The sequence below is a fragment of the Hypanus sabinus genome, unplaced genomic scaffold, assembly GCF_030144855.1.
Source record: "Hypanus sabinus isolate sHypSab1 unplaced genomic scaffold, sHypSab1.hap1 scaffold_886, whole genome shotgun sequence".
Taxonomy (NCBI): domain Eukaryota; kingdom Metazoa; phylum Chordata; class Chondrichthyes; order Myliobatiformes; family Dasyatidae; genus Hypanus; species Hypanus sabinus.
In genome coordinates, this window is record NW_026781739.1 from 32,680 (window position 1) to 56,432 (window position 23,753).

The 23,753-nt window shown below is 46.2% G+C and overlaps 1 protein-coding gene across 1 annotated transcript in view; it reads left to right on the forward strand.

Annotated features, from left to right (window-relative positions):
• Positions 1 to 2,966: 2,966 nt before the first annotated feature.
• The window catches only part of LOC132390411 (zinc finger protein 850-like), a 42,437-nt gene continuing 21,650 nt past the window's right edge, over positions 2,967 to 23,753 (forward strand). The window contains exons 1-3 of the mRNA XM_059963024.1: positions 2,967 to 3,125; positions 8,221 to 8,397; positions 19,066 to 19,191. The gene's annotated coding sequence lies outside the window, so the exon portion shown is untranslated. The remainder of the gene's footprint in view (positions 3,126 to 8,220; positions 8,398 to 19,065; positions 19,192 to 23,753) is intronic.

Sequence of the window (23,753 nt, forward strand, 5' to 3'; positions counted from 1 at the left end):
GAGGTCTGCACATCGTCGCCGAAGGCCGGAGATCCGCACAGCGCCACCGCTGGCCGGAGATCCGCACAGCGCCACCAATGGTCGGAAGCCGGAAGGACAACGGAGAGGTAAATCACAAACGAGACAAAGTCTGCAGATCCTTGAAATCCAAACCAACACAAACAAAATGCTTGCCGAACACAGCAGGCCGGGTAGCAACGGGAATGGAAATCAGAATGAAAATGTTTGGACACGGGGAACTCCCGCTCGGAGCGGATAGTTCAAAGGTTAGTTTACTATGAAAGCAGGTATCCATAAATAACAGGGAGTTTTTGTTTCTCCATAGAACCACGAAACAAAGAAAGAGCATGAAAGTCGTTCACAGAGAAAAATCAAACTTCCACCCCACCCCCCAGATCAAGAAGAACGGGATCCCAATCATCAAACCCCAAAACCCACACCTCACGCACAAAAGTGAACAATAATATCGACCCCCGATAAAAAAAACACCCCTACACCGCACAACTGCGGAGGAGACGGTGTCATCACAGTCGAGGCGGCCGCATCGGGAGCAGCGGACACAAGAGGCGACCCCGGAAGATTCACAGGTGAAGTGTCGCCTCACCTGGAAGGATGTTTGGACAATGGAGAGAGTTTGGCCGTCCGGCCCTTTCACTGTGACACCCCGAACTCCACATCAAATCCGTCCAAACGAATCTGGGTGAATTTAATGACCAATAAATATATTTCCTCTCAGCGATCAGCTGTCTGAATGATCCCCTGACTCTGAGAGGAAGGGGTATCTATGGTCCACACTGTCAGGGTGTTGAGTTTACCAGGAGACAAAGACTGCAGGGACGAGAGGTTTTCTGTTGACTAATACACTGTGTGTGGACCCCGCTGGCAATTCTGGTGTTGTGACCCGAATCGAGACAAGCACCACGCTGCCCACTCCACCAACAACACGGCACAGCCGGACACATAACAGGGGACTTTACATCCCACAACACTGGATTCAGTGATGAAACCCATGATTAATGTTGTTGTCCCACGGAAAAGTCCATTAAGGTGCTTTTGAATGCCAGCGCTCTCCCACATGTGACGTCACACAGCTCCTCCCCCCACGCGCCTGACGTCACACGGGCTCCCCACACCGGGATCTGCCCTCACGTGCGCGGTATCTTACGTCACCCACGCGCTGCTGTGCTCGAGCTTTATCGGTTTAACGGCTGGGCTAATAATCACGTGACCAGCCCCTCCCCCACCGCTGTCAACAGAGGATTCAGGAGCTGCGCTATTCCCATTGGTGAGAAGCGATGTCAATCACTCGTTACAACCAGTCGCGGAGGTGGACAAGCCGAGTGGGCGTTACCCCGCTGAGTTCGTCTCCCACTCAAGCGCCGACCGCCTCCTCAGAGCGGAAAAAACCTCAAAGTTAATGTCCGCTTTCTGATTTATTTCCATTTCCCTCCGAGGGAATTGGGGGGCGTTTGTGAACCGTCTCCTGCGGCCGGAGTCTGATGTATCGCTGAGAGGTAGGAGGAGACCGCTCGGCCCGTCGGTTTGATGCTGGTTCCCCGGGGAGGTAGACCGGGGATTTTATTGACAGGATGAAGATGGCGTGAGATGCTGAGAGAGGGTGTGGACAGGATGTTTGTCCCGGTGGGGACAGGAGGGGCTCATCTGGGGAAATGTCTGAGCCCACGGTGGTGCCGGGCAGAGGGATTCACCACATTGGGGGCAAACACCGGCAGACTGTTGCCCTGCAAGCGGGGCCAATGGTCCGGGCAAAGTGACAATTATTTGTGCTTTGTTGAGATTGTACCTGGAATATGGTGTAAAATCCCGCTCCCCAAACTAACACGGGTTATACAGACCAAAGAACAAACTGCCGGAGGAACTCAGCGGGTCGGGCAGCATCTGTGGAGGGAAATGACCGTCAACATTTCGGGTTGAGACCCTCCCTCTGGACTGAGAGTGGTCGGGAAATAGTCAGAGAAAAGAGGTGAGGGGTGGGGATGGGGCAAGAGCTGGGGAGTGAGAGGTGGATCCAGGTGAGGGGGAGGTGGGAAGGTGGAAATAGTGACAGGGGTGCGAGGTGAGTGGTTGGGGCAACACGGGGCTGCAGAAGGTGGAAATTAATTCCATAGATGATTCACAAAGCGGTTAGAGAGTATTTGTTACCGAGAGTGCAATGAATACTCACCTGACTGATCCCTGGGGTGGTGGGGTCATCATGTGAAGAAAAATCAAATGTGATAACCCTTTCATTCAGAGAATCGAGGACTGAGAGGTGAACAAATTGAAATGCACAACATCATTACCAGTTGAACAGGGATCCCAGTATCTGAAAAAAGGGGTGGACTGGCCGGGACTGAGATGAGGGGAAATGTCTCCACTTAGAGGGTGTTGGATATCTGTAAATCCCCTCCACAGAGGGTGGTGAAGACTCGGTGATCGTCCTTACATTAAACAGAGGTCGGCAGATGTGTGGAGACGGAAGGGATCGAGGAAATGAGGATCGGACAGAAACATGTCGCTGAGATGGGAGAGCAGCCGCCATCTTGTTGATGGTTAGAGGGGCTGAATGGCCTCCTGCTGTTTCTCACTTGAGGTCTCTGTGTTCCAATCCAGTCATGCTCCGGAGGAACTTAGTGTTTACAAACATAGACTGATCTAAATGAAACCTGCACATCTCCTGTGTGGGTCTGAATTGTGTGTCGGATCTGGATGGGAATCGAAACTCTAAGGCTGAGAACTCTGTGACCTGAGAGTGGAGGGAAAGGGATCGGGGAAGATATGGAGGGAAAGAATTAAAACTGTTGCTTTTATAATACGGGAAATAATGTAGGAAACGCGGCGGATGGGTTGGACAGCGTGTGGGGGGCGAGGAGCGGAGTCACCGGGTCACGTGGGAGACCCTCCGGCCATCACGTGATCCAGTTTCACAGCGGATCTGCAGCATCCGCAGGTTTGACTCCTAGGCCCCGCCCACCGCCCTGATGACGGGCTGACGACATCGCGCACGCTCAGTTCTTTCCGTTCTTTGTTCAAGCGGATCGGCATCGGGAGGGGTTCCTCGCCCCCAGGGTGGGGAGCCGGGAACGAATGGTTCTCTGCGGGGCGAAACCTACGATTTTCTATTGGTGAGTGTTGAAGCCGGTCGCGAGTGGCGTAGGGGATCTGATGTTGGGCAGTGAGTCCCTTTAACTGTTCCGAACTCAAACAAGAGAAACCTGCAGATGCTGGAAATGCGAGCAACGCTCACAAAATGCTGGAGGAACTCAGCAGGCCGGGCAGCATCTCGGAAAAGAGTACAGTCGACGTTCCCGGCCGAAAACCTTCGGCAGGACTGGAGAATAAAAGGTGGGGGTGGGGAGGGAGAGAGAAGCACAAGGTGATCGGTGAAACCTGAAAGGGGAGGGGATGAACTTTCCCGAACTGGCGGCCTCGCCTCGCTTCCTTCACAGAATCTGCCGGGGTCGGTCCGGGTTGTGAGACCTTCACACCGAACCGTCTGAGATGAGCCGCCGCTCAGCCCCTGTTGTTCTGGTCCTGTTAGCAGGATGACGTAAAACATATTTCCATATTGACACTGACGGAGATTTTGTATAATTTGTGTTCCGTGTGTTATCTGAATGTACTTGCCTGTGATTCTGCTATAAGTCAGTGTTTCTCTGTACCTGTACCTTCCCGTACTTGTGCACTGGGCAGTAGGTGTCGGGGCTTTGGAGAGGGCGCAGAAGAGGTTTACCAGGACACTGCCTGGAATAGAGGGCCTGAGCTACAACGGGAGGCTGGACAACCTTATGTTGTTTACTCTGGAGCCGTGCCGGCTGGGGTGAGACTGAATAGACGTTTATAAGATTACCAGAGGATTAGAAACAGTGCCTCAGAAAGGCAGCGTCCAGTATTAAGAAACTCCAGCACCGAGGGCATGCACTTTTCTCAACGTTACTATCAGAGAGGGAGTTAAAGAAGCCTGAAGGCACACACTCAGTGATACAGGAACAGTTTCTTCCCCTCTGCCATCGGATAGCCAAATGGACATTGAGCCCTTGAACACAACCTCACTTTTAAAATATATAGTATTTCTGCTTTTTGCACAATTTTTAATTTATTCATAGAATAATAGAAACTTACAGCACAGTACAGGCCCTTCAGCCCACAAAGTCGTGCTGACATGTCACTACCTTAGAAAATACTATGGTTACCCATAGCCCTTTATTTTTCTAAGTTAGTTTTTTCTCCAGTGCCGCCAGGTTCCTATCCAAAAATCTTTGAAAAGACCCTATCATGCCCACCTCCATAACCGTTGCAGGCAGCCCATTACACCACTCTCCACCACTCTCTGACTAAAAAAACTCACCCCTGATATCTCCTCTCTATGTACTCCCCAGCACCTTAACCCTATTCCCTCTTGTGTAACCAATTCAGCCCTGGGAAAAAGCCTCTGACTATCCACATGATCAATGCCTCTCATAAACTTGTATACCTCTATCAGGTCACCTCTCATCCTCCGTCACTCCAAGAGAAAAGGCCGAGTTCACTCAACCTATTCTCATAATGTATGCTCCCCAATCCAGGCAACATCCTTGTAACTCTCCTCTGTACCCGTTCTAAGGTTTCCACATTCTTCCTGTAGTGAGGTGACCAGAATTGAGCACAGTGGAGTGTGACCAGGGTCCAATATAGCTGCAACAAAATCTCTCGGCTCCTAAACTCAATCCCACGATTAATAAAGGTCAATGCACCATATGTCTTCTTAACCACAGAGTCAACCTGCATAGCAGATTTGAATGTCCTATGGACTCGGACCCCAAGATCCCTCTGATCCTCCACACTGTGAAGAGTCTTCCCATTAATGCTATATTCTGCTATCATGTTTGACCTAATAAGTTGAACTACTTCAAACTTATCCGGGTTGAACTCCATTTGTGACTTCTCAGCCCAGTTTGGCATCCTTTCGGTGTCCAGCTGTAACCTCTGACCGCCCTCCACACTATCCACAACACCTCCAACCTTTGTGTCATCAGCAAATTTACGAACACATCCCTTCACTTCCTCATCCAAGTCATTTATAACAATTACAGTGAGCAATGGTCCCAGATATACATATACTGTAATTTTAATTATTTTATTTTGTTTTATTTTTCTTCTATATTATGTATTGCATTGAAATGCTGCTGCAAAGTTAACATAGTTTACACAACATGACAGTGATAATAAACCTGATTATGAATCTGTGTGGACAGATGATATATTTTTCCTGAGAGTTCAAATATCTAATACACTTATGGGGAGACGAAATGTAAATGGCAAGTTTGTCTCTTTCCACAGAATGGTTGGTAGCTGGACTCTCTGCCTGGGGGGGGGGGACCCCACCAGTCACGTGATCCTGTTTGCCCCTCCCATTTATCCACAGATGTAACTAACTCTTCGCGCATGCTCACTGTCTCCGGTTGGGTGGTGTTTTCCTTTCTGCTCAGTGCTGAAGCGGATCGTCTGTGGGATTGGGAAAGGGTCCTCCCCTCCTGGGTCAGGAAGCCAGGGATCAGATCACAGTCTGCGGGCCGAAGATATCGTTTTCCCATCAGTGAGTATTGAGACCGATCCCGAGTGGGGAGATCCAACGTTAGCCATGAGTGCTGAACTGAGGGCCAATTACTCATTTATTTTCCAAATATCTGGGCTCTTCAAAAATATGTAGATGTCACTTAATCTGTATTGAACGATCCAAACCAGGAGCCCAGGCTGTTTATTACCACAGAGTTGAAATGGGAGACCCACCAACAGGACACATGAGCCTGTTTAACACTGATCTACCTCGCCCTCTGGTTTGTGACTCAAGATCATGTGGTGTGCGGTCAGAGTCCCCGGATGTGAGGTGATGCTTCCTCCATGTTGTGTTGGGGAATCTGATGTTGGCCACTGAGTCCCGTTAACTTCCCCCAGCTTGTCTCATTTCCTGAGCCTCCTCGCATTTGTCTTTGAGCTTTATGGCTGGTGTCTTCTCCCGGACTGGGGTGGGTGAGGAAAGAGAATGTCCCAGGCAGTGGGAATCTTTGATTTCACTACCTGCTTTCCTGTGGGACTGAGAAGTCTAGTGTGAGAATGGTTTCTGTGTTGTGCTGATCTGGATCCAAAGGTCTTTGCTGTTCCTCGCAGTCATGGGCAGAGCATTTACCATGAAAAGCATGAAGTGTCTGAACTTTCTAAGATGTGTTGAGAAAAATTTGGTGAGGGTTCAAAGTATATATGGCAAAGTTCTTGTTGTTTGTTCTAACTTTGTCATTTTAAGATCCTTTATACAGTAGTGTGTACTATTAATTCAGTATCTGTGTATTGCTGGAGAACCTTAATTGATCGTCCTTGATTTCTTCTCCCCCTCATTCTACCTGCTCATTCCCTGCCCATCTTGTTCAGTCTCTCTCCCACCAACTTCAGTGACATGCATCAACTATCTGGGTCTAACTTGGTCCACCCTGTATCACACCTCTTCAATGATATATATCGGCAATCTTTCTTGTCTTCATTGTGAGGTATTCTTTTACACTGAGTTATTTCCAGAATCAGTTCTTGTCAGCTGGAAAACCAGAGGGTCATCAGGTACCAGTTCTGTTGTGCATTGGTGTGGAGTCCTATTTTGTGAACTGTGACTGCCTGACACACTTCATCATATTACAGTCAGCAAAGAGTACTGGGAGAGTTGGTGCTTGGGCTCTAGTCCTGTGATCAGCATTCCAGGCAAATGGAACTGCAGGTGTTTTGGCTTTGACTTTGCTTAGTGCTTCTACAGATGAGGCTGGATGGATGTCCTTCTTCGAGCAGCTGGACATTGGTTGTGGGGAAATCCCGGATTGCACTACCCTGTGTGAGATGGGAGGACAATGTGTGAGACTCTCCGGGTCGATGAGTGGCAGATTAAGCTGTGTGACTCTGTGAGGTTGGGTCCTGGGATATCAGTTTTTGATCCAGGGAAAGTGGACCCGGGGATTGAGCTGTTTGGGCTTGTGAGGTGTTGATCGAGTATTTCTGGTCTGGGATAAGATGTTTGTTTCTGGAGTTCCTTTGGAAGCAATGACTGCTAATCAGAGGAGAGGATGTTCCCATTCCATCCTCACAGGGAGAGGTTGTGAGTAAATGGGCTGTTCCGTGTTTACAACAGTAGAAATAGACCCTGAGTTTGGTGTTCAAACTGTGCTTCGAAATCCCCCCCTCACTGTCATCTGTCTGTCACTCGGTGGAAATCAGGCAGAATCCCAAGTTGCTGGAGATCTGCAATAAAAACTGAAAATGCTTGGTCATTCTGACAAAACATTATTACCCTGAATTGTAAAGTTTGTTCCTCTCCCAAAGCTGTTCCTTACCTGCTGAGAATTTCTGATAATTCTAGTTTCTTTTCATTACATTTACCTTGGAATGGTTTATATTTCCTGAAATTAACCTGGAAATGGAAATGGCTCATTCTGTGCTAGTAGAAAAATAAAGAAAGCTCAACTTACCCTGTAAATTATCCTGGTATCAATTTATCTCTTATTCCTGGAAATGTGTTCAGTACAATTGCTGCTAACATGGTTTACAAAAATAATCTCAGGAATAATCGATGTTATGTATGAGGAGCGTTTGGTGTTTCTGGACCTGTGCTCAATGGAGCTCAGAGGGACGGTGGGAGTGGTGGAATGATGTATGGTTAAGTAAACCTACTGAATGCTGAAAAGCCTGGACACAGTGGACACGGAGAGGATGTTTCCATTAGACGGGGAGTCTGTGATCTGACAGCACAGTCTCAGAACAAAGATGCTCCCCTTTAAAACTGAGATGAGAAGAATTTTTTGGTTAAAGGATGTCTGATCTGTGGAATTTGTTGCCGCAGAGGTTGGTTGAGGCTGCCATTGGGTATATTTGTGGCAGAAATTAATATATTCATGATTGGTGCATAGCTCAGGATTGCAGGAGGAAGGCAGGAATATGGTGTTGGAATAAAAATCAGCCATGGTTAAATGGTGGGGCAGACCAGATGGATCAAATCACCTAATTCTGTTCCTGACTGTATGATGGCTCCTGCTTATCCCATATCGTTTTGTGATGTGTGAGGGACAATAGAAGGTTGTTCACTGAGATCATTATATCTGCCTTCAACATTTAAATTTCAGTGAGTTTTGTTCTTAGTAACATTCAGCAGAAATGTTTGGTTCTCCTTTTTAATGTTAACATACTTCATTATCTCTCTGGTTAAAGTTAGACCTGCGGTGAGAAGTTTATTTGAAGAAAAACCCCAACTGGAAGCAAACCACAGCTGAAGACGAGGGAACAGCAACAAGTGAATTGGCCCGAGGACTGAGAACAGCAACTGGAGAGACCAACTTTGCATCAAGAGACTCGGATTTCCCAGTGATTCAGTCAGGAGAAAGTTTGGTGAGTCTCATTTACTCAAAAACATGTACTTTGGACATTACATACCTGTACAAGGGAAGGTAGGAAATAGCTGGAGTGAAACTGAATGTGCCCAGAAGAACCAGTTATGCTTCTGTCAGACCCAGTTGCGATCAGTCCCGGTCTGGTAATGTGCTTCCAGCAGCCCAGCCCTTTAAAACCACTCCCATTCAGTGGAAGTCGAATCTGGATAAAGTCACTCAGAGACCGTACGGTACAAACTCTTTGTTCCAAGCGCCCGGGGCTTACTCAGTTAGTCACTCAGACAGGAACAGACTGTGAATGCTCCCACCCTATCCACCAATTCCCCTTACACATTAGATGTATCTGTCCAGATACTCCCCCACACAAGACCGGATGGAGCCAAAGTTATTTACTGTGACAGCCCCTAAAGACAAATTACAAAATAGTCATAATGGCTTACACACACAGAACAGACTGATGCTGTCCTATCTCTACACATGAGTGCACAAGGAGATAAGCATCCTGAAACCGTAGCTCGCTACCCTCAAAAAGAAATATGGCTCAGCATGGCTTAGTACATCTGTTGATCATCAGGAGTTTCTTTCAGAAAAACAGGCTGTTATAGTTTAACGAAGTGTTAACCCTTTTACATACTTTATCATTCCCTTCTTTAGATCATTACATGATCAACAAAGCAGTAACTTTTTTACAGAGAAAGCAACTGAGTACAGCTTTGACTTCTCAGTGGGGAAAAACAACATACATCAGTAATTATAACAATGATATGTACAACTTTTAGGAAATAGGATTAGGACTTTGCCCCACATATTACCTTACAGGCCTTTGAAGATCACCATTTCAACCCTTCGGTGAACCCGTGTAAATCCTGCCCTACTTTCTTGATGCTGTCAATCTCCTTTGCAGTGTGCTTGGAGAGGGATGTAACGTTAGTAGACTCATCAGGGATATAGGTGCTGCATTCTGTGTCAATAATAGCACAGGTTCCCCCTTTCTCAGCTGGGATAAAATCTAAAGTCGTACGATTCTGTACGACTGTTTGCCAGATTGCAATCATTTCAATGGATGTTTCTGTTACTTGGGCCTGTGTTTCTGTCACAGGGCCCCTGCAGCATTGTGGCCAGCTCCTGAAGTTCTTATAGCCAAATTGATTATCTCTCATGAATTTCTGGCTACGCTATAGGAGAGAAAAACCATCATCAAAAATCGCTCAGTCTCAGTTATTCCTCTCGGCTGCTGGGCTCCTGCAGATATGGCCAGGATGCATGTTTCCCAGCGTAGGAAGTTCCGCTTGGTGGGGCCCTGAGACACCATCCCTCAAAACACTGACAGCCACGGTCATCACAGACTGGACCACAGTTCCTCACTCTCTTCCCCGGGTGTTATTTGAAAAAGCCCAGGCAGATAGTTCCTCACTCTAGTTGAGCAGGATTACTGACATTTGAATCATACTTTTACCATACCGAGGAATTTCAGCACAAACCCAGCAGGCCCCTGGTTCTACCTGCTTGGCATAGGTGTGACAGAGAGACAGAAAGGTGTTAACATGGGGGCCCCCGGGTGCTGGGGTGAGCCCTCTTAAAGACATAAACACGAGCAGCACTGTTACGTACCCAATTGGTTTAAATGAACCAGCAGCTATAGACCACACCTGGAGTCTGGTTTTGATGTTAAAACCACTCTCTTTATTCGTATCTACTTATAATATAACAAATTAAGCAAAATAATCAAAAGTTAAAAAGTGTTATGAGTACACATACGTGTAAATATAACTCCCAAACCTTTGAGCTCAGGGAATACCAAGCTTAAAGTCTTAAGATGGTGAACTATGAAAGTTCAGTTCAGCCATGGAATAAATGACAGGTTAACAGTCGCTGTAGGTTCTATCCGTCGTCGTTCTAAATCTACATACAAATTATCACCAGAAGCAGCTTATCACAGGCGTACTGTCTTCAGAAGGAACTACCACACAAGCAAGGGTTGACACACAGGTAGATTCCACAAGGTACTCCCAATCCAGATCCAACACACAAAGTATTACCGACAGTGATTTCCACAGAATATCCCTTCTCACAAGTGGTTACCACATAACACACCCGAATCCGGCTAAGGGTTAACAAAAGTGGTAGCCGCGAGATACTCCAACAACATCCCCATATGGATTATACGAATTATCACCAACAGTGATTGGTCACAGGGGTACTCTCTTCAAGTGAATTACCACACCCAGGCAAGGGTCAGCACAAGTGGTCTTCACAGGATACTCCCAAACCAACAGATCCACTCCTATGGATCAAAGTGACAATCACACATTCAATACACGCTGGATCAATAGTCAACCCACCTTGTGGGCATAGGAGAGTCCAAACAGTGGCCTTTGGCCACTAGGCCCTTTGTTTCGAACCTTCCATCTTCTTTCTTTCTCTCTGCCTGACTGTGTTTGTGACTGTCCTTGCTTAAATAAAACAAACTGTGAGCTATATAAACACAAGTGTAAACATGCTGCATAGTCAAATAGTTCTGCCCCCCTCTCTCTCTTAGTAAGAATCAAACAGGAGAATATTAGTTTCCTTCGGGGTTGATCGGGATTCGAAAGTTGGGTCCCAAAAATATGTCGAAGCTCGTCACATTCGATTTCGGTCATTGTCAGGCCAATCCATATTATTTGTATTAATAATGTTGGCTAACTTAGTTGGTAAGCATTGGAGCAGTAAGTCATTAATAATGGGTATTTGTCCCCCCAGTTTAAAGGCTTGGTCTCCTGTGAAACTGCCGTAGCAGGCCACAAGTCACATCCACCCATTCACGCTCCACTTTTAGCAGCTCCCAACCTTTGGCATTCCTTCTGCAGTACATACCTCTATCCCATTCCATTATTCCTCCAACTTGCTGATAATATACTGTTCCACTTTAAACGTATGTCACATCCGGAGCTTTTTCCAGTTAGCCGAGGATTTCCTTCCACGCCGCTGTGCGGTGTTGGGAAATCATGTACAAGGCAAGTTACAGCAGTAGTTTGCCATTGCCTTCTGCTGGGTGAGTTGTTTTGTTTAAGAGATCACCAGCTCTAACCCAGCACGGATGAAAGTGTGCAAGGGAGTCAGCTGGATTCGAACTCGAGACCTCTCGCCTCAAAGTCCAATTCTGAAGCCAGTAGGCCATCAGTGGCATAGCTGGCAAACTTCCATTTTACATCTGCCTTTTCCTTCCATTTCCTTTTCAACGATTTCCACTTCTTTCCTCAGTTCTTTTTCCATATCAGATTTACTGCTTGTTCTCATGACGTAATAACCCAGGCTCCCCCCCCCCCCCCCCCGTCCGAGGCCACATTTTGTTCCCCAATTTCTTACTCAGTGCTGCACTGAACATTTGAAAATCATTTTCCTCGTCCGGAAAACTCTCACACAAAGTTGTGTAGGGCTGCTCCTGGCACACTCGTATCAATCGACTGCAATTAACCGATTATCTCTAAGTAATTTATCAGGCACAAAGCCTCCAGCTCAATTAACAATCAGATAAATTTACCCAGCAGGCACCTCCTGCTCAATTGATGAATTTACCTGACATGTCTGCTTCCTGCCCACTTAGTAAAGTTTACCCAGTACCGCCTCCTGGCCACTTAGTAAACTTTATCCAATACTGCCTCCTGCCCACCTGGTAAAATTTTTGCCTACCTTATACTAGTCTCCCAACAGATTTTTTTCCCGATCCTGTCAAGGTATGTGATCAGCCTTGGGCAAGGCACCATACATCCAAAGGAACTAACAGTGAGCGACAAATTTAAAATACCTATTGGGCTCCCGGTCAGTCCCCACAGTCCCCAGAGTGGTTCAGCTGCTTACTCAGCCCATCTTCTCAGTGCTCTGTAGATAGAGATCCTGATCATGATGCCAAATGTTAAAGCTGAATCTGAATAAAACTCGAGATACAAGCTTCTTATCGACACCACAGTTTATTGCACATTCTCCTGCAGGAGTTTGAGCCCCAGTTGTCACAGGGAAGGCACGTAAGCACTGCCACTATCTGACAAGTCGACTGACTTAGGTTACAGCCGTGTATTTATACACAGTACACCCCATGCATCACTATTTCAAGATGTTATTTGAACTGGTATGCCCACCAAGTGTGTTGCTGCAAATCTTAATTACTTAGATAACAGAGTTTGTTATATTGAGGTTTTAATTATGGATGGATGTACTGTCCACTTATTCCCTTTGCAAAGCCCTGACTTAATTACAAACAGATGTTCATTCCTGTCCTTATCAGTGAGTCCTCCGCCCCTTACTCAAATGAGGGTAGAATGTATAATGGTATCAACTAACAACGGTACAGTATACAATGTTATCAGCTCTCAGTGTGTCTCTCTGCAAGCCACAGAGAACTGGCAATGAGCCTGCCTTAGCTAACCACTGAAGACAGTGTTTACTTCGGTTCAAATATTCATATTCAGTCCCAATTATTCTTTTAGCCAGAGATTACATAGGTTACATAGGTTTTTTTTTTATATATCCTCAATTCCTCAGGAGGGTTCAGGGGAAATATTTATGTCCAATATAGAAACTGGTGTTACCTGTGTGTATTGAAGAATGAATTGGGAGAAATTGTTATGGGAAACAGGGAAATGGCAACAGAATTTAATGCGTACTTTAGATCTATCTTCACCAGGGAGGACACAAGCAATCTCCCAGATGTATGGATGGGCCATGGTCATAAGATATCAGAGGAATATCAGAGGGGACAGATTGACATTAGGAAAGAAACTGTGATGAGTAGACTGGTAGGACTGAAGGTTAATAAATCCCTGAGTCCAGATGGTCTGCATCCGAGGGTTCTAAGAGAGGTGGCTCAGGAAATTGAGGATGCATTGGTAATCATTTTCCAATGTTCCTTAGATTCAGGATCAGTTCCTGAAGATTGGAGAGTGGCTAATGTTATCCCACTTTTCAAGAAGGGAGGGAAGGAGAAAACGGAGAACTATCGCCCTGTTAGCCCAACGTCAGTCGTGGGGAAGATGTTTGAGTCCATTATTAAGGACGAAATAGTGGCACATCTTGATGGCAGTAATAGGATTAGGCTGAGCCAGCATGGATTTACCAAGGGCAAATCATGCTTGACTAATCTGTTGGAGTTTTTTGAGGGTGTAACAAGGATGTTAGATGAGGGTAAGCCAGTGGATGTTGTGTACCTAGATTTTCAGAAGGCATTCGATAAGGTGCCACATAGGAGATTGGTGAGTGAAATCAGAGCTCATGGCATTGGGGGCAGGGTTTCAACATGGATAGAAAACTGGTTGGCAGATAGAAAGCAAAGGGTAGCAGTGAATGGGTGTTTCTCGGACTGGCTGGAGGTGACTAGTGGGGTACCACAGGGCTCTGTATTGGGACCACAGCTCTTTACGATTTATGTCAACGATTTAGATGAGGGCATGGAAAACTATATCAGCAAGTTTGCTGATGATACTAAACTGGGCGGCAGTGTGACATGCGAAGAGGACGTTAGGAGAATACAGGGAGACTTGGATAGGCTGTATGAGTGGGCAGATACTTGGCAGATGTCATTCAATGCGAACAAATGTGAAGTTATCCACATTGGAAGCAGGAACAAGAGGGCAGAGTATTGTCTGAACGGTGTAGAGTTAGGTAAAGGAGAAATGCAAAGAGACCTAGGAGTCCTAGTTCGTCAGTCAATGAAGGTGAATGAGAAAGTGCAACAGACAGTGAAGAGGGCAAATGGAATGTTGGCCTTTATTACAAGGGGAATTGAGTACAAGAGCAAGGATGTCCTTTTGCATTTGTACATGGCCCTGGTGAGACCACACCTGGAATATTGTGTACAGTTTTGGCCTCCAGGTTTAAGGAAGGACATTCTGGCAATTGAGGAAGTGCAGCGTAGATTCACTAGGTTGATTCCTGGGATGGCAGGGCTGTCTTACACAGAGAGATTGGAGAGATTGGGCTTGTACACGCTGGAATTGAGGAGATTGAGAGGGGATCTGATTGAAACATATAAGATTATTAAGGGATTGGACAAGATAGAGGCAGGAAATATGTTCCAGATGCTGGGACAGTCCAGTACCAGAGGGCATGGTTTGAGAATTAGGGGTAGGTCATTTAGGACAGAGTTAAGGAAAAACTTCTTCTCCCAGAGAGTTGTGGGGGTCTGGAATGCACTGCCTCAAAAGATGGTGGAGGCCAATTCTCTGGATGCTTTCAAGAAGGAGCTAGATAGATATCTGATGGATAGGGGAATCAAGGGATATGGGGACAAGGCAGGGACTGGGTATTGATAGTGAAAGATCAGCCATGATCTCAGAATGGCGGTGCAGACTTGAGGGGCCGAATGGTCTACTTCTGCACCTATTGTCTATTGTGACAATGCAAGAGGTGCTGGAGAATTTGCAAGTGGAAAGACTTGGAGTAATCTTTGCAAACCTGACTTTTTAAAGCATAATTTAGCAAGCAAACCACATATGAACAATGTGCAAAAGCTCTGGTGAGATGATTCTTCATTACTCGTTACAGGCCTGCTACATAGTTTGTGTGAGAGTGCAGATGAATTCCATCAAACCCGGGGGATATCAAAGTATTTATCGACAGTGATTTGCTCGCTGTGAAAATGATTACCTCTCTGTATAAAATTCACTGTGCACATGTCACTGGGCAAAAAAATGCACGGTACATGATTTATGTGCACACTGGTCATTACAAATTAGGGGGGACATTGTGGGAAAGTGGGGAGACCTCCAGTGTCCCTTATGCCCCCACCTACAAGGTGTGCATCCAGCTGCAGCTTGTAACCCTGCACCTTAAGGAGTTGGAACTGGAAATGGATGAATTCCGGATCATCCAGGAGTTGGAGCAGGAGATAGATATGACATGAAGAAAGGTGAGTTACACACAAGGTGCAGGACACAGAAAACTGGGCGAGAGTCAGGAAGCGGAATAAAGTTAAATAGCCATCACAGAGAACTCTTGTTGTTATCCCACACAACAACAGGTGGAACACTTTAGAAACTGTTGGGGTGGGGAGGATAGATTACCTGACAGAGAAAAGTCAAAGGGGTGATAGTGAATTCATTAGTTAGGGGAACAGAACAGGAGGGGACTGATATCCTCGTGGTAAGGCTTGCTAGTGCTAGTGTGGGTGGAGAGTGTGGTGGTTAAAATAAGTTGCTGGGGAAATGGGAGCCAGAATGACAGAACAGATAGTGGAGAGGGTGAATTGAATTGAATTGACTTCACAATGTACACTAGAAAGGCCACTCGGCCCATCTGGCTCCGGCAGTGTTTCTGTTCCATATCAGTATATCAAAATCTACCCCTGCCGTTCCTCTCTCACTCTCGCTGAGATGACAGGCTGCAACTAGTTACCACTCCGTGGGATAGGAGATTTCTCTTTAATTTCATAGAATCATAGAAATCTACGACACATTACAGACGCTTTGGCCCGCAATGTTCTGCCGACTATGTAACTTACTCTAGAAATTGCTTAGAATTACCCTCCCGCATAGCTCCATGTATTTATTAAAAGACCCTATTGTATCCGCCTCTACCACCGTCGCTGGCGGTGCATTCCACACACACACCACTCTTTGCTTAAAAATCGTAGCTCTGACATCTCCTCTGTACCTACTTCCAAGCAGATTAAACCTATTCCCCCTTGTGTTAGCCGTTTCTGCCCTGGGAAAAAGCCTCTGGCTATCCACACAACCAATGCCTCTCATCATCTTATACACCTGCATGAATTTCCTGCATGATTTTCTCCAGGCTGAACAAGAGGATGAGCTCACGGTGGTTGTGACGTTGTTCAGGGCTCCGGACGAAGTTGGTTAAACTCCTTCTTCCCCGCTCTTTTCAATGTTTTGGGTCATTTTCAAGAATTTTAAAGGACTGTGCCTCAGACAGCTGGGTTGTTGCAATTGTTACGTACCAGCAGCAACAGATCACTCATGGAGTCTGGTTTCGATGGTAAAAACACTCTCTTCATTAGTATCTACTCCAAATCTAAAAGATTGAATGAAAAATACAGCAATTAACTGTGTTATGCGTATATATAGCTCCTAAACTATCAACCTTGGGATACAATGCTAAAAGTCTTCAGATGGTAAATTGGAAAAGTTCAGTAATCCACGGAATAAGTGAGTGAGAGGAGAGATTTGTAAATCCTCACGAAAACGTAGAGAGAAGGCAATTACGAAGAATTCCACACACATTCCACGCTGGGTAAACGAGAAAACAGTCGCCGAAGATCTTATCCGTCGATTAGTTCCGAAATCCACTTAGAAAGATCACCAGGTGACAGTGACAGGAATATCGTCAAGTGGTTACCACAGAACACCCTGATTCCAGGCAAGGCCCAACAAAAGTGATACCACAGGACACTCCAACAAATCCACACATATGGATTATACGAAGTGACATCCAGACATCCGTTGTGCACTGCGTGCCGATGATCAACCCAATCTTTTGGGCGTAGCAGTGACAAGCTGAAGTCTCTCTCACTCTCACTCTCTTCCTCTCCCTCTCGCTCTCTCCCTCACTCTCTCTCTCCCCCCTCCCTCTCCTCCCTCTCTCCCCTCCCCTCTGTCTCTCTGTCTCTGCTGCAGCGCGTTTGTTAAGTCACAGCCGCGCCTCCCTCAGGCACTTAAAGCGACACTCACTCCGCTGTATCTGTCAGTTCACCAGCGCTTGAATGCCGCCGATCCTTGAATGTGGAGGCGGAGATGCTGGAGAAGACAGCGCCCCACTCGCTACAAGGAGAGCTCGAACACGTGTCCATGTCCGTGATCTGATTGGATACATCGCCATGACGTTCAGAGCACTGTGACGTCTTCACTGGCTCTCATTTTGGAACGGATTCAGTCGGCCTTCGCAGATACACCAACAGCTTCCCACTGGGAAGCGGCTGTTCACCTGCTCCGTGTGTGCGAAGAGACTCATTCAGTTAACCCACCTTGTGATGCTCCGGTGAGTTCACAGTAAATAGAGGCCACATTTCTGTCCGGAGTGAGCAAAGAGTTTTACTCACTCATCCCAGCTGCTGCAACACCAGCAAATTCACATCAGGGAGAAAGTTCAAATCAGCTCCGTGTGAAAGGTTTAACCATCACGGTGACTGAAGGCAGCTGCAGGTTCATGAGGGACTGTTACTGTCAGATTCTGCAGTTCTTGCGGCTGCTCATCGCACCCAGGACTGAACCCTGGTCACTTAGCATTGGAGGAGTCTGTTCTGCTGATGTTAGCCTTAAACTAGACTGGCGTTTAATATTGTGGATCTGTGACAGATAAATCACTTCTGTATCAAATTCCGTTTCTCACTAGAGAAGTCCCTGCCGATGTTTCTGTTCCATATCAGAATATCAAAATCTACCCCGGCCATTCCCTTCTCACTCACCCTGAAATGACAGGTTGCAACTAGTCACTACTCTGTGGGAGGAAGGATTTCCACTGAATTTCATAGAATCATAGAAATCTGTAGCACATTACAGATACGTTTAGCCCACATGGTTGTGCCGACCATGCAACATACTCTAGAAACTGCCTAGTATTACCATACCGCATAGCCACCAATTTTCCTAAGCTCTGCGTACCTATCTAAGAGCCTCTTAAAAGACCCTATTGTATCCGCCTCAACTACCGTCGCTGGCAGTGCATTCCACACACACACCGCTCTTTGCTTAAACAAAACTTAGCTCTGACATCTCCTCTGTACCTACTTCTAAGTAGCTTAAACCTATTCCCCCGCGTGTTAGCCATTTCAGCCCTGGGGAAAGCCTCTGTCTATCCACACGACCAATGCCTCTCATGACCTTATACACCTGCATGATTTTCTCCGGTTTGAATAAGACGATAAACCCACTGTGATTTTGACGTTCTCTCCCCCCTCTCCATTCTCCATTCCTCCCCTCCCCCTCTCCCCTTCACCTCCTCCCCCCTCCCCTCCTCCTCTATCTCTCCCCTTCTCCCCTCCTCCCCTCCTGTCCTCCACCTCTCCTCCCCTCCCCTTCTCTCTCTCCCTCCGTTGGTGTTTCACGTCACAGACCCACCTCACTCAGGCAATTAAAGGGACACTCACAGTAAACGAACCTGCGGTCTCCTAACACAATGCACCTCTAAAGTCTGACAGCAGATTAGCGAGTGAATCTTCGATGGTGTAGAGTCAGAAACCAAAGAGCTGCCAGATTGAGTCAGACTTTAGGGCTGCAAAGAGGAGGAAGAGGAATCAGACCAGCAGGATGTGGCAGCAAAAGAAAGATTAGAAACATTTGGAAACTGGTTGATCGAAAAAAAAGGTGGTTAATTTCTGCAAAATACTGGTGGCAATCAACAGTCAGGCAGCAATTGTGGAGAGGCATAAAAAGGCAACGTTTAGACCGAGCCCCTTCAGCATGCCTAGCCTGTGTACTCCGCTGCCTAGTTGCTGCTTGAACTGCAGAGTTCCTCCAGCATTTTGTATGTGTGCGTCTCTGTATTCCCAGCAACTGCAGAATCTCCTGTGTTTTATAACTGCATTTTACTTAGATACACATTGATATTGAGTATATTGCTTATGGAAACTGCTTTCTGCGTTAAAACAGCTGCAGATTTTTCTATACACACGAAAAAAATGAGGTATGGACTTTGAACCGGTGCTTGCAGAAATGTTTAATGGCATCGTGATTACCCATAGGGCCATGCGTTAAGAATTCTGCCGGCGCTGAAGCGCCGATGAAATGCGCAGGCGTCAGGCTGAGGACGTCCCCGAGTATCACGCATGCGCGCAGTACACAGAAGGCCTTGAAAATGGCGGCTACAGGTAAGAGCGATTCTCCGTGTTTTTATCTTAAACACCGACTTCAGAGCGATTCCTGTGAAATCCGGAGACCGTGGCCAACAATCCCGGGACAGTCCTGCCCTCTTCCCTCTCTCTCAGCCCCACGATCCGTACACGGGCCCCGGGGAGCTCCCGGCTGATGAGGGAATGGGAACCGATGGATCTCTCAGACAGAGCTGAGCTCCAGCTATCTAAATGCAAGGATGAGGAACTCGGAGAAAGGGAACAAAATCTTTTACATCAGCAGTTGAGAAAATCACCTTTGTTCTACCTCCCATCACAAAGAAGAGGAAATCTGCAGATGCTGGAAATCCAAGCAACACACACAAAATGCCGGAGGAATTCAGCAATAGTACTCTTTTCCATAGATGCTGCCCGGCCTGCTGAGTTCCTCAGCATTTTGTGTGTGTGTTGTTTGTTCCACCTCCTTTTGTTCTGAACTTTTCTACAGGCGAGAACATGTTTTGACCCATTCGCTCTGGGTACATGATTATATCAGACACCTTTGCCCTGGGCAACAAGTAACTTTCACGTCAGAAATGTGCCAGACTCCAATGAGACAGACTACTGCCCTTCCCTTCATATTCATTGGCATTGCCATCACAGAGTTCATCACCGTCTGTCATCTGGAGAGGGTTCAGGGGAAATATTTATGTACAACACAGAAACTGGTGTAAAAAAAATACACGGTACATGATTTATGTGCACACTTGTCATTACAAATTAGAGGGGACGTTGGTGGGAAGGAGGGGAGACTTCCAGTGTCCCTGATGCCCTCACCTACAAGATGTGCATCCAACTGCAGCTTGTAACCCGGCACTTTAAGGAGTTGGAACTGGAAATGGTTGAATTCTAGATTATCCAGGAGTTGGAGGGGGTGATAGATATGACAGGAAGAGAGGTGAGTTACACACAAGGTACAGGACACAGGGAACTGGGTGACAGTCAGGAAGGGAAATTAGGTTAAATAGCATCACAAAGTACTCTTGTGGCCATCCCACACAACAACAGGTGGAATACTTTAGAAAGTATTAGGGGGGATTACCTGGCAGAGGAAAGTCAAAGGAGTGATAGGGGATTCATTAGTTAGGGGAACAGAACAGGAAGGGGACTAATATCCTAGTGGTACGGCTGCGAGAGCAAGTGTGGTGGAGGGGGGTGCTGATGTGGTTAAAATGAATTGTAGGGGGAATGGGAGCTAGAATGACAGGACAGATAGTGGAGAGGGTGAATTGAATTGAATTGACTTTCTTACATACATCCTTCATGTAAATGAGGAGTAGAAGTCCTTATGTTACATCTCCATCTAAATGTGTGGTGTAATTTATAGTAATTTATAATAAATAGTTTGTGCATAGAACAGTCAGTATAACATAGATATGCAATTGTATCAGCATGAATTAATCAGTCTGATAGCCTGATAGAAGATGATGTCCCGGAGCCTGTTGGTCTTTTTGCTGTGGTACCGTTTCCTGGATGGTAGCAGCAGGAACAGTTAGTGGTTGTGGTGAATTGGGTCCCCAATATCTTTTGGGCCCTTTTTCCGCACCTGTCTCTGTAAATGTCCTGAATAGTGGGAAGTTCACATCTACAGATGAACTGGGCTGTCTGCACCACTCTCTGCAGGTTCCTGAGATTAGGGGAAGTACAGTTCCCATACCAGGCAGTGATGCAGCCAGTCAGGATGCTCTGTAGAAAGTCCTTAGGATTTCAGGCCCCATCCCCAACTTCTTCAGCAATCTGAGGTGGAAGAGGTGCTGCTGTGCTCTTTTCACAACACAGCCGGTATGTACAGACAATCTGAGATGCCTGGTGACGTTTATGCTGAGGAACTTAAAGCTGTTCACCCTCTCAACCGCAGATCCAATGATGTCAAGAGGGGTTAGAGTGTCTCCATTCCTCCTGTCATCCACAACCGGCTCCTTTGTTTTTGTGACAATGAGGGGGAGTTTGTTTTCTTGACACCAGTCAGATGTTGTTCAGACCTCAGACAGAGTCAGCAATCAAATGGTTGAGCATGGTGCGATGAATGTGCTGAGCTGTGTATATCACAATGCAAGAAGCATCGGAGGAAAGCCAGATGAGCTCAGGACAGGGAATTATGATATTGTGGCCGTTATTGGGGCTTGTTTACACACAACAGTCTGAGGGATTTAGAGATATTTGTAGAGAGATTGCAGACCATGCCAAGAAACAAAGGTTGTTCCAGTAAGTGATTTTAACTTTCCATATATTGACTGGGACTCCCATACTGTAAAAGGACTAGATGGAGTAAAGTTTGTCAAATGTGCCCTTAATCAGTACGTAGAATTCCCGATGTAGAAGTGTGCAATAAGCTGTTAGGAAATGATCCAGGGCTGCTGGTGACAGAATTTATTAAACATCATACCATGAGATTCAAAGTAAAGATGGAAAAAGAGAGGTCTGGACCACGGGTTGAGATTCTAAATTGGAGAAAGGTCAATTTTGATGGTATCAGAAAGGATCTGACAAGTGTGGTTTGGGACAGGCTGTTTCCTGGCAATGGAGTACTTGGTAAATGGGGCTTGTTCAGAAGTGAAATTTTGGGGATATAGAGCTTTTATGTGCCTGCCAAAGTAAAAGTTGAAAGGTAACTGGTCCAGGGAACCTTGATTTTCAGGAGAAATTGAAGCCCCGGATATTTTGTTCCTCTAAATGCCTCAGACTGTTGGGTGCTACTGAGATCCATTAATGACTACAGATCACAATTCCACACACTGAGCGCATCTGACTTTTTTGTTGTCATCTTCTGTTAGGTTCTAAAACCTTCCAAATAGTTTTTGCTCTTTTGTTTGCCCTCTGTTTGACTTTTATGTTGGCTCTGGCTTCTCATTCCAGCCACTGTTGTGTCCTCAATGTTTTCACTTCTTTGGGATATATTGATCACTCAGCTCTTGCTTGCATTTGCCCTTTCTATACTCTCATGGTACTATATGCTTTTAACAAGTCGTCAATTCAATGTATAATTTCTTTGTTTATTTTTGGAGCCTTTTTTAGGTGCATATGATGATGAGGGGTATTGATCGTGTGGATAACCAGAGGTTTTTTTCCCAGGGCTGAAATGGTTAACACAAGGGGGCATAGTTTTAAGGTGCTTGGAAATAGATACCGAGGCAATGTCAGGGGTAAGGTTTTTTTTACACAGATAGTGGTGGGTGCGTGGAATGTATGCCAGCAGCGTTTGTCAAGGCAGATACAATGGGGTCTTTTAACAGCCTCTTGGATAGGTACATGGAGCATAGAAAAATAGAGGGCTGTGTGCGAGGGAAATTCTAGGCAGTTTCTAGAGTAGGTTACATGGTCGGCACAGGACTGTGGGCCAAAGAGCCTGTAATGAGCTGTAGGTATCTCTGTTCTATGTGAAGGAGCAAAGCAACTTGGGTTATTCGCCAATCCTCTATTACCACCCCGTCACTAAAGATGACTTAATTATCTCTGCTGGGGCCCCTACAATTTCTGCTCTTGCCTCCCACAGGGTCCGAGGGAGCTCCTGGCCATACCCTGGGGATTTATCAGGATGGGTGAAAACATGCTTCCACCAATTCTGTCTGGCTACATAATGATATCAAACACCTTTGCCCTGGCCAACAAGTAGCTTTCACATCACAAATGTGCCAGACTCCAGGGAGACAGACTACCACCCTTAAAGGCAGTATTCCTTGGCATTACCATCACTGAGTTCACCACTTTCAGTCACCTGGGTGAGACTTCAGGGGAAATACTTATGTACAATACTGTGTGTGTTGTGGTGATGCAAGAGTTGCTGGGGAATTTTCAAGTGGGAAGAAGAGGAGTGATATTTGGAAATCTGAAATTGAAAGCATCATTTAGCAAGAAAATCACAAATAGGTGGTTTGCAAAAGCTGTGGCGAGTAAATCCTTCATTAACCTGTTACATAGGTTGTGTGAGAGTGCTGATGAACTCAATCAAGACTCAACCAGAGGAGATTAAAGTTCTTACTGACAGTGACTTGCTCGCTGTTGAAATGAATACCTCTCTATATAAAATTCAGTTTGCACATGTTGTTGTCACTGGGTAAAAATTGTACAGTACAAGGTTTTTGCACACACTGGTCATTACAAATTAGAGGGGACATTGGTGGGAAGGCGGGGAGACCTCCAGTGTCCCTGACGCCCTCACGTAGAAGGTGTATATCCAGCTGCACTTTAAGGAGTTGGAGTAGGTAATGGATGAATTCCGCATCATCCAAGCATCAGAGGGTGTGATAGGTATGACGTGCAGAGAGGTGAGTTGTACCCAGGGTGCAGGACACAGGAAACTGGGTGAGAGTCAGGAAGGGGAATGAGGTTAAATAGCCATCGCCGAGTACTCTTGTTGCTGTCCCACACAACAACAGGTGGATGCTTTAGAAACTGTTGGGGGGAATTACCTGGCAGAGGAAAGTCAAAGGGGTGATAGGGGATTTGTTAGTTAGTGGAACAGAAGTAGAAAGGGACGAATATCCTAGTGGCAAGGCTCGCTAGTGCTACCCTGTGGGGTGGGTGGTTAAACTAAAGTTGCA